Genomic DNA, 11,108 nt, shown 5'->3' with positions numbered 1-11,108 from the left:
ACATAAAAAATAAATAATTAGTCTTTCCTCTGGCAAAATGCACATTGAATTTAGACCCGTAGATGAGTTCTGTGCCTCCTCTGTTAGTAGGTGTATGTGCTTAGTACCTCACAAGACTAGACCCATACCTATGTAATACTGGGCCAGAAACTTGTAGTAGTTTTACATGTAGTTACACTGGGAACAGCCTACTTCTGAATGTAATGCTGGTCAATTTGAGACTGGATCTTATGAAGTGTGTGGGTGGTGGTATGTGTCAATTAGGTAATTCCCATTATCCTAGTGTCCCTGCTGACTTGGAATATACACATCTTGAATTCATTGAGTCCCATGTTGTTCTAGGAGGGAACATGAAGGGAATCATCTTCTCTTCTAGCTTACAGATAGAACTGATTCAAGGTTTAACAACAGCACAGACTCAGTTTCTCATTGCTGCACAATTCAGACAGAGGATGTAAAGTGCTCTGAATCACCCCAAGCCATGCTGTAGCTACTACCTGCTTTCAGCTCTGGTAGCTCAGACAGCTGAAATAAAATAGTCTTGTCAGGGAGAAGAAGTGAAATTAAAGATTCAATTGCCACAGTAAATGTGGAGGGAAAGGTTAAGATTGGTTGGGATGTGTGAGAACAGATGGAGAAAGCCTCAAAATCATTATTCACCTCCATCTTTTTGGACATGGCTGTGGTGCTTGCATTTGCCTGAATTTGGAGGGTGGTTCTGGACTATTGCTCGGGAGCTAGTCAAAGCTCAGGGGAAGGAGCAGAGGGCATGGCTGATGATAGGAATGGAGGTACCCAGCTGATGTGCCTTCTGTTACCTCCTACCCAATGTCTACAGTCTGACTCAAGAAGGAAGGACTGTGCTGAAAAAGCTATGTATGCAAGTTAGCATAGCCCTGAGAGTTCATCGAGCTAAGCCGAAACTTTCTGCGGACCACCAGGGACTCTCTGCGACATGGGAGGCTCAAGTGGATTGGAGACAGGCAAAGAAATAACATCATAAAAAGGAAGGTAGGAGAAAAGCAAGGAAGGTAGAAAATAGTAAGTGATAAAATTAGCTAATATGTCTTTACTGTGAACAAATTCTGTCAAACTATTCAACAGCCTACTTTTATGTGAGAGCAGCAGACGGGGAAGCTGTAGACATGCTATTTCTCATTTTGATGAGACTTTCAAGACATTTCACAGAACAATGTCTTGAGCAAACTAAGGACCTACGATCCAAAGGAAGGGTTCACGTGAAGCATTGCAAGGCATATGGTTGGTGAAAATATATAGACAACAATTATATGACAGCTAGTTGAAAAAACAGGTTGCATTTCAAAGTGGGTGTCTCAGCAGGGACAAATTAAAAGTCTGTCTGGAATCCATTTTATATTTGTGGCATTTGGCAATCAGTAAAACGGTGGTTGAAATTTTATTCAAACTCTAGGACATCGTAATGGTGCCATAGAATTTAAATCCAAACTGGCCATCATTCAGCATGGCTGATGCTCGTTGACTCATCTTTGAAACATTTCACCCAGTTTTATAAAATGTTCCTAAAATCTTAGAATTCCTTTGGAGGAAATTTGATTTCACGGAGCATTTATATGCATAGAATCTGTATTTATGGAGTTGCCAAACATCCTCAGATTTTTAAGTGGAAAACAATTTCTGAGGAGTCTAATTCTTACCAGAAGTGTGTTAAATGGTAATGCATTTCACAGGGCTTCAGGGTTTCTTAAACGGAGAGTTTCTTCTCTTTCTGCTAAACACTCATGCATAATTAGAGGTGAATTTGAGAAGAAGAAATTCAATGGTGCCATTAGAGATGGAAAAAACCTCTTCAGTGCTCTTCAACCTGTAGTTAGCTCATGGGTGGAAGTTACAAGCAAAACTGCAGAAGTTACAAGCTCGTCTCTGCCTGCTGGTCTCATCTTCAACTTATTTCTTCTGACCACAACCAGTTTTTGAGGGCTGTCAGAGTCGTGGGTTGGAAACTACTTTTCTAGAGTATTCTGCTCCTGTGTGAGTAACGTAAGACTGCTCCTTCTAGCATTTTAGTGTTTGTATGTTCCTGTTTGTAATGAGTTGTGGCTTGTCTGAATTTTACTGTTTGTATGGACATAAAAATATAGGACGATCCATGGGGGAGGCCTCTTCTACTCTTGGATAGACTTACTGTGGCGTAAGAATGGCTTTTTTTGGCTTTGATTCCAAATAACATAGGCTTAAAAGAGAAAACCAAAACAGGTGTGCCTGAGTAAACTCCCAGGAGTTTCATTGATCTAATTGATTAAAATAAACGACTTAGCATATACTAAATAAACTGACATGTGCAGACAAGGCTTTAAAATATGCAGCCCCTCCCTTTCAGAGGTTTGGCAGCCGCAGCAAAGGACGATGCCAGCTGGATTACAATCTACATGTATCAGGGCAAAGACAGACAGTGTCTTCCTGATGTAGCTGTAACTCTCAAAGAAGTAAATATCCCTGGCTGTTGGCTGCTGTTGTTGCCTCCACAACCGGGGTCATAGCAGGGACTGAGAGTGCTATTTGCCTGAATACTGTTACTCAAATATTTTATCTGAAGTTGCCCTTGATGAGCATGGTTTGCGTTAACCTGGCCAATCTGGTGCTGAAGCAGGTGAGGATGCAAAGCATAGAATTTCTTATGGCTGCAGGTATAACAGTGGGAGCATCTTGCATGCCTCAGCTATTTCTAAATTGATCTGAAGTATCTGACATGTAAAGACAGTCTAGATGCTAGTCTTCTGGAACACAGTATTGTCCTAGGCAAGTTATTTTAGCAGTTTGCCTCATATAAACAAGTAAACACAGCTCTGCTATGATACAATCCTATAGCAATGTATACAGTATGTTCTACAGCCTATTAAACTCCAAATACTTGCTAGATCTTTTCAAACTTCTGCTTATCCAATGGATTCAATGTAACTGAGCCAAAAGGAAGTTTTTTCCCAATTATTTTAGATGCAGAAGTACTTGACAAAAGTACAAAACAGAGGCATCACTTTACCATCACTAGAAATGTGGCCTTGTCTGCGTGGAAAACATCTGTTTGTTGTTATGCAGTCGTGTTTCAGGAAACGCAACTGTTCAGGGCAGAGGAATACCGGCTCCATTCAAATTTCGGGGGCAATTCAATTAAAACGAGTGTTAACTACTGGAATTTATGGAATGCTTCCTGCCTAATCTTATGAAACATAAGGTGTAATTGCTATGGGTGGTTAAGACTTTAGTTTTATACCTGCCTGGCCGTGCTGATTTAAACAGAGATGTAACAAATTAGATCTGAGGAAGTGGCTGGAAAACAAAAGGATGCAGGTGTCCCATGCAATGATACTGAGTTTCCTGAGGCTTTGCTTATTAGCACATAGTGTAACATCCAAAAGTCACAGGAAGAAAACCAGAAAGATAATAAGCTTTATGTTTTGTTTCAACATTGGGTTGATCAGAAAACTGCATACAGTGCTCAGGAACCTGAAGTCAATGCCAGATATATTTCCAAATGACTCCATCACTGGTTAGGTGTTTAAAAAAATAAGAAAAACAAGTGAAAGGTATGGAGTGATTGAATCATGTGTGCTGAACACACTCTCGCAGACCAGCACTCTCCCCAACATTTACCAACATGCTGCAGCAATGTATTACTGAAGAGTGCGTTTCTGCTGACAGATTCTTTCCACCACAATTACAGAAAGAATAATGGCTGAGAAACAGCACCCATATGTCCCCATTAACTTTGCAATCTGTCTAATCTGTGTACTTACAAAGCCCTCATCACATCTCAGATATTATAGTGATAACAGGATAGATTAGACAGACTTCAAAGCTGCAAGAGGAATATGAACGTTGATTCCCAGCCATGATTAACTTGGCCAGACCTCACACCCGTTTAATTTAATTAAGAACATAAGGAGCAATCAGATCAGCTATAAAGTAAGAGAGAGGCCGAGCTGGCAGCTGTGGACAACACGCGTTACCCAACAGGTATACGTACACGTGTGAGATTTTCGTGCTGCCTGGGGAGCACGCTCTGCCTCGGGCACGCGGGTGATTCATTCTCTGTGGAAGTATTTTAATCACACTTGCAAAGAATACTGCTATCCAACTGATTACATCTTGTGTTTTTGTCCTGGAACTAAATTGAGCCAAATGGCCATCAATTAATTAATTACTAGAATTAAAACCTAATAATTGTAAAAATTGTAATTAATGGATCTAGCAGCTGCCTCTGAGCATGCTTTCATGTTTCAGTATGTGTAAAGCAGCTGGTCTGTCAGCAAAAGAGGAGTAAACTGCTTCCAGCGGGCCAAGAGGCAAGAGCGTGCACCGTTGGCAATTGCACCCGGCATAATGCACTATAGGTCCGTACTCTTTTTCCCTGGGTTAACAGGCTGATGTGCCATGCCTCCAGGCAAAGCAGCTGGAGCGATGCTCATCTGACCGCAAAGAGATGTGCCATGCAGTGAGATAGCATATTTACAGCTTGCTTCTGTTGCTTTTAGTGATGAAACCTCTTCTTCTCCTTCCACTTCTGCCAGGACCCGATGTCTCGCTTGCACACCCAACTCCTGTGCTTCCTGGCAAATACGGGTTTGCTGCACGTACAGCATGTTCTGTTTCACCACTTGGGTACGCCATATAGGCAACCTATGCATCTGTCAGGCACTGGAGTTGCTTCACAGGGGCATATGCGGTCGTTCAGCCAGTAGCCTGGTCCTTGTTCAGCTACGAACAGCCCAAGGAAAGTGGGTGCTGGCAGCGTGAGGCAGGTATTTTGGGTCTGGCCTGTGCAAAGTCCTGTGCAAGTCAGAGACGATGTGTGTCCAAGGGCACACCTAGAACTATCCCAGTTTAATTTGCTTTGCAGTAGATGATATGAGCACAGTATCTTCTTCCAGTGCTTGCAGGAGAGTAACTTCTTACGGTACTCTTGTGATCCTGTGAGCACATCTTGGTCACGCTTTTAATGTGCAAGAGGTAAACTGCATTTAAGTCCTATCTAAAAACCAGGGGTCTACTGAATTGAAGCAAAGTTGCTTTTATTCTGAAAAAGCATTCTTAATGGAGGCTTCCCACAGTTTAAATAACCAGCTTGAAATCTTGGTAATTCACTTCAATTCTCCTGAGTGTCTTTGTGTACACATGCCCCTGGTTTACCTAGAAGGCAGTCTTGATCACTTTAAGGTACAGATACATTTAAAAGCTTCTTTGAGCAGCCTAGGGCATGAGTTTACACTGCCTTAGTCATCATACATTATCTGTCCATGTTTCCTCTCTTACCCTGTGGCAAATGCAATGTAACTAATGACTCTGATGCTGCAGGCTAAGCTCCCCCACGCTCACTGCAGAGCAAGGATTTGCCCAGTCCTTATGGACTGTCTGAAGTGCTGTAAATTCACATCTTGGCTTATCTTAAGGTAAATCATGCAAGACTGAACTAAAATGTATCTGGCATAGATCGACATAAAAGTGTCATGTTTCTCTGCCAGTTTGATTAAACCAATTTATTATCATAATTTAAGCATAACAAATTCTTTGTTCAAACTAGTAAACAGAAGTTCCAATTTTACAATTGTGGGCATAATTTCCTAAGAAACATAAATCAAAACAAACCAAATAAAATAACACTTATACTACAATAAGTAAAATCACAAAGATTTTGATTACGTCAGATAAACTTTCTTGTGTAGACAAGGCTTTTACAGTGCCTATGTTTTTACATTAATGTAAACCTGGCTTGTATCTGCTTAACTTTTATCTTTGAGAGAGATTTTAACGCATAAAAGTGTCCAAAGAGAACTCTACAGTGATTCAAATGGATAGGTTTTTCAAAAAAATGTGATTGAATTCCAATCTCATACCTGGTTTGCATTAAACTCCCGGGGCATATCCTTGGTGAGAATTACATGGATACCCCTTTTAGGTGGTTTTGTTTGAACTTTCTCTTGGCTGGAATCAAGCACCACAAATTTTGCACCCGGACATTCAATCTCCTTACATGACATGCTCAGGCAGAAGGCAGGTCAGAGCACTAACTATCCACTTCCCCCTCCTCCCCCTATCTCCAGGAAAAGTTGCCAGCAAGTCTCCTTGGTGGTCGTTTTAAAGAAGATGAGATCAAGTATACACAGACCTGTTCATAAAAATAGCAACGAAAAAGCCTGCAACTTTGCTGCAGCGCGCAGGTTCAACACGTGAAATTATCCTATCCATCAGGATTTCGGCTTGCTATGAGAAATGGACTATTACAGTCCTCAGACCTAGGAAGGAATATAGCTAGATATAGATATAGATACAGATATATGTATATGAACCCATGTACGGTAGAGAACTGAGGAAAGAAGTGCTGTGTGAAAGATGTTGAGCTGATGGCTGGGAGAAATGGCACGGGAGCAGCTACAACTCTTGTAAGGATTCTTGCCCCAACACCAGGGTGTTGGTCCACCATTGCCAAAGCACAGGGTGTATCATGGGGTGCTGGGCTCACCCTCTGGAGCAAGCTGGTGTTCCTTGCCTGCAGACAGCTGAGGAGGGACTCGTCTGAGCAAGTGTGAGCATCTGCAAAAGTCAGCATTTAGGAAAGGCTGTGCTTACACTGTGATTGTGTCTTCTCTCAGGCTGTATTCACTTCATAGCTGTCCCTGCTTTGAGCAGGAGGTTGGACTAGAAGATCTCCTGAGGTCTCTCTAATCTGAATTACACTATGAGCCGATGATCTGAGCTGATCACTGAGCCTCCCTCCACAGTCAGCAAAGAGAAACAGGCACTTGTCGGGAAGGAGGTCTATCACTCTACAGTGTAAGTGTGAAATAGCCGTTGTCAGGCGAGCTGTCCCAGTCAGGGCTCTTTCTCTCCATTGACTACAAAAGAAACTCGCTAACACCTATAGAGGTAGCAGTATCTGCTGTAGGCATCTAAAGTCACTGAAATTAATCCCAGTCTGTGTTTGAGGATGTCTTTTGCAGTCTGAATGCAAGTTAAGCTTCCACATTAGATAAGCTCTCCCTATAAATAAAAACAGTTTACCTTTTTTCTGTATCTTGATTTTCCCCCATTTACTGTTTCTGCTTTTCTCTTCTTTTTGTAGTCTCATGGGTCATGCCTTCTCTCACAACTTATCAGTCGAGATAGAATTTTGTGTGCTGTGAAAAGCTGATATTTTATCTTTATTATCAAGTGGCTCATTTTTCCTGGAGGAGCCCTCTCCTGTGGTCTTCACAGACTTTCTCTTTTGACACTGAGGTATTTTCCAATACATCTCACAGTGCTGTCATGGTTATCCAGATATCACGGATGTTGGCAGGAACCAGCCCAGCACCAACTCATGCTGGTAAGATGGTGTACAATTTCTGTGGAAGATAATGAAGACTGAGAGCAGACAGAAGTCACTTGTGGTTCTCAGCACTGGATGGATTCAGCCCATAAACTACATTCATTAAAAAGAATCAGCATGGAAAAGTTAAGAGCACTTCTGAGGAGCAGATACAGGCCACAATCTTGTAATTAATTAAGAACAAGCTGCCCATTTAAACTGTTTTTAGTCACATTCACCTCACTTCTTCATGGCTACTGTGTTTTATGTGTCTCCAAAGTGTTGTAGGGTAGAGGCATAGTTAAAAGTGATGATTTCCCTCCTGGAAACTGTAAAATAAATAATTATATGGGCTGAGGAACTTACAAAATATAATTTCCTGTGATTCACTTGCTAGCTGTCACTCTTGTGACTTGCATACTCTTTGTGTGGGTTTTCTAATGCCTAATAATGTGACTGATAATGTTAAATTCCAGACATCATTCTCTTGAGTAGTATAAAGCAGCACTGATCACAAGCAAGCCCTTCATGCTCCGTCTTCTTAGTAAACCTTGTGAGAAGCAGCCAAAAAAGTTTGCCTCATAACCATTTAATTTCTACAAGGTGTGTTGTACCTGGAGCAAACGGAAGTAGATTGCTACCAGGAGAAAGGCAGCCCAGCAGGAGTGCTGTCAAAGCAGCAATGGAAGTAGTAATGCCACGGGTCGTGGACCCTGGGCGCTGTGACTACAGTAACGTTTGATTCCTGGGTGGTGCTGGTTCTTGCTTCCTGCATATGACCAAAGGAATTAAAAAACATGTGGGGATTCTTAACTGGGAAAAAAAAAAAAAACAAAAAAAAGGGAAAAAAAAAAAAAAGAAAAATAAAGAAGTTGTTTTCAAGAGCTGCAGAACTAATAACATCTACTGATTTCTTGAGACTAAGATCCTGTGTGCATGATATCCCGTAAAGACCGAGCTGACCATGTCTTGTTCTCCTCAGTGAGGTATTGATAGCTTATATTTAAAAAAAAAGCCAGGACTGTTCTTCAATCTTGAGACCAGCTGATGACAGAGATCACTACAATCCCCCAAACCAGTCTGGTTCCCACTCCATGCATTTCTTCTACCTGTGTCCAACATTGTTTGGGGCAGCACTATCTGGCCCATGGCAGAAACATGCCACGGACCATGCTTATACTTGAACGGTACAGAGTATTATCATGTACCAAAGCTAGGATACATGGCCTAGGTGTCTCATTTATGTAGTGTAAATGTAACTACAGGACCATTTTCCTCTGTGCAGTCATGGTAACTTACAGACATTTTAGGGCTATTCTAGAAGAAAACTCAAGTTGGTTTTGTTTGGGAAAGACAGAATCCCTTATTATACAAAATGCTGGAAGAAGCAGCAACAATTTGGGGCACTCATCCGTCGATCCGATCTGAAACTGAAGCAGCATACTTCGGCCAAGTGAAAGTCGGGAAAAAAATTGCACTAAGTTTAAGTTAATTGTGTTAACTCCGAAGAGAAGTGGCATTTCCAACAAAGCCTCGGTAGTACCAAACCTCATCAACAGCTTTCAATATATCTTGTCTCCTCTTTACCATCTTATCACTTGCTAAGAATAACATTCAGACAAAATTTTTTAACAGACAGATTCGCAACAGCTTGTGCATCGGGACATGTTTGGCAGTACATGTCTGACAGGATTTTTTCCGCCTCCTGGAAAAGTTCTGCTAAATATTAATGCATTTCCTATTGAAAGAAACCTGATTCTGGGCCAAACCAAAGCTTGTTAGCAGACAGAACAGGAGGGCTCCTTCCTCTCTGCCGCACCTCTGATTGCCACAGGTTTTGCTTCACACCTGGTCTCTGCAAACAGACACTCTCAAACCCAAGTTACTCCACTCTGGAAATAGGTTATAATCTGAGATATTGGCAGTTCATTGCCTTTTTTTTTTTTGGGTGGGGGAGGGGGAGGGGGTTGAAAGATTGTCTTTTAACTTTTCTGTAGAATTTCTAGTTTGTGGGAGTTTCTTACAGTTTTCAGCACCATCTGTCTATCAGAGATGGCTGAAAAATATCTGTGTTTTTTAAAAAGTTCAAAACAAAGCACGAATTTTTCTTTTAATATGTTTTGTTCTTTTGACAGAGATCTCACAATTATATTTGCTATTAATGAAAAACACATTTTATTGTTTTCCAAGAACTAAAATTTGTTGGAAATACAAATAAATAATTTTGACATGAAAATGAGCAGAGGAAATGTTATTGAAGAATTTAATTTGTCTAAGAACATTTTCATTAAGAACTGTTTTGTAGTCTTGTTTTCCGCTGAAACCTTTTTTTTTTTTTTACACAGCCGTAAACACGGTGGGGATGCAGAGTGACAGGAAGGGCTCTGATTTTTCTGGGTAGTCAGTACCAGCTGCTGACGAGCTATTTGTGCCCGGGGTCAGGGCGGATGTGTGGGGAACAAGGATGGGAATGAGCTTCCGTGGGGGTGGGAGCTGTCATTAGGAAGCAGACTGTCAGCACCTGCTTCAGAAAGGATGACAGGAGAATTCATGTTGGAAGGGGCCTCGGAGGTCTCTAGCCTAACCTCCTGCTCAAAGCAGGGGCAGCTCTGAGGTCGGACCAGGCATCTCAGGACTTTATCTAGTCTAGGCTTCAAACTCCCACAATGGAGGCTGCAGTCTGTCCTGGCAACCTGCTGTGATGTCTGGCTGTCCTTGTGAGGAAGAAGTCCTTATTTATACCTAGTCTAAGCTTCTCCCCTTTCAGCTAAAACCGGGAGTCTTTCATCTTCCCACCAGGCAGCAGTGTGAAGAGCCTGGCTCCATCTTCTTACGACCTCCCTATGGGTATTGGAGAGGACCTTAGGTGTCCTCCCACCAAAGCCATCCTTTCTCCAGCTAAACCAGCCCAGCTCTCTCTGCCCCTCTGCTCCAGCCCAAACCATCACGCTGGCCCTGCGCTGAACTCACCCCAGTTTATCAATTACTTCCTTGTACTGGGGGACCCAAAAGCGGGCGCAGTATCCAGACATAGGATATATATCATATCTCATATCAGACAAGCGCTGAGTGCTGAGAAGCTGTCTCCTAAGTAATAGACCTGTCATGGTGTGAGAGATGTGTGAGATGTAGCTTTGGTCCCTGGTCACTGTCCCTCTGCCAGCGGCTGCTGTCTGTAACCCTCAGCAGTGGGAAATACATACATGCACTTCATCTGTGCCAGGGCAAAGGGAGCTTGAGAAATAGCAGTAACGAGGAGCCGGAGAAGGCCAGGTACATGTTCTCCTCTGCTTCCCCAGCTATGGAGGGCAGTACCTTCCAGTGGACACAAGGGCTGGAAAATATCAGCTCTCATCTAAAGTACTTCAAAGCACTTCCCAAAAGGAGGCTGGATTGCTATTCCTGTTTTACAAATCCAGAAGCTGAGGAAAAAAGGGAAGGAAGCGTTTTGACTGAATTACCCAGCAGCTACTGGCAGAGGCAGGCAGAGACACCAAGCGCTACCCACATATTGTGCCACCGGAGTGCCAGGTACCAGTGCAGGGGGGACCTGTGGTTCCCAATTCCTGCGCTGCCTCTCAGAGCAGGGACCAGCCCCCTCCTCCTCCAGGCACAGGCTCCCCGGTGCTCTGCTACGCGATGGCAAGCTCCTACTTGGACATCAGGCTGGCAGCACTGTAATGACATCCTTCAAACCATGCAGAATTATGGCTTCAAAGCAGAAGTGCTGATCAGAAATACCATAAATTAGTCATAATCTTATCAAAAATATTTTATTTATGAAAGT

Source organism: Balearica regulorum, chromosome 2 (genome assembly GCF_011004875.1).
Source record: "Balearica regulorum gibbericeps isolate bBalReg1 chromosome 2, bBalReg1.pri, whole genome shotgun sequence".
In the NCBI taxonomy this organism is placed as follows: Eukaryota; Metazoa; Chordata; class Aves; order Gruiformes; family Gruidae; genus Balearica; species Balearica regulorum.
Note: the sequence above shows the minus strand (reverse complement) of the source record.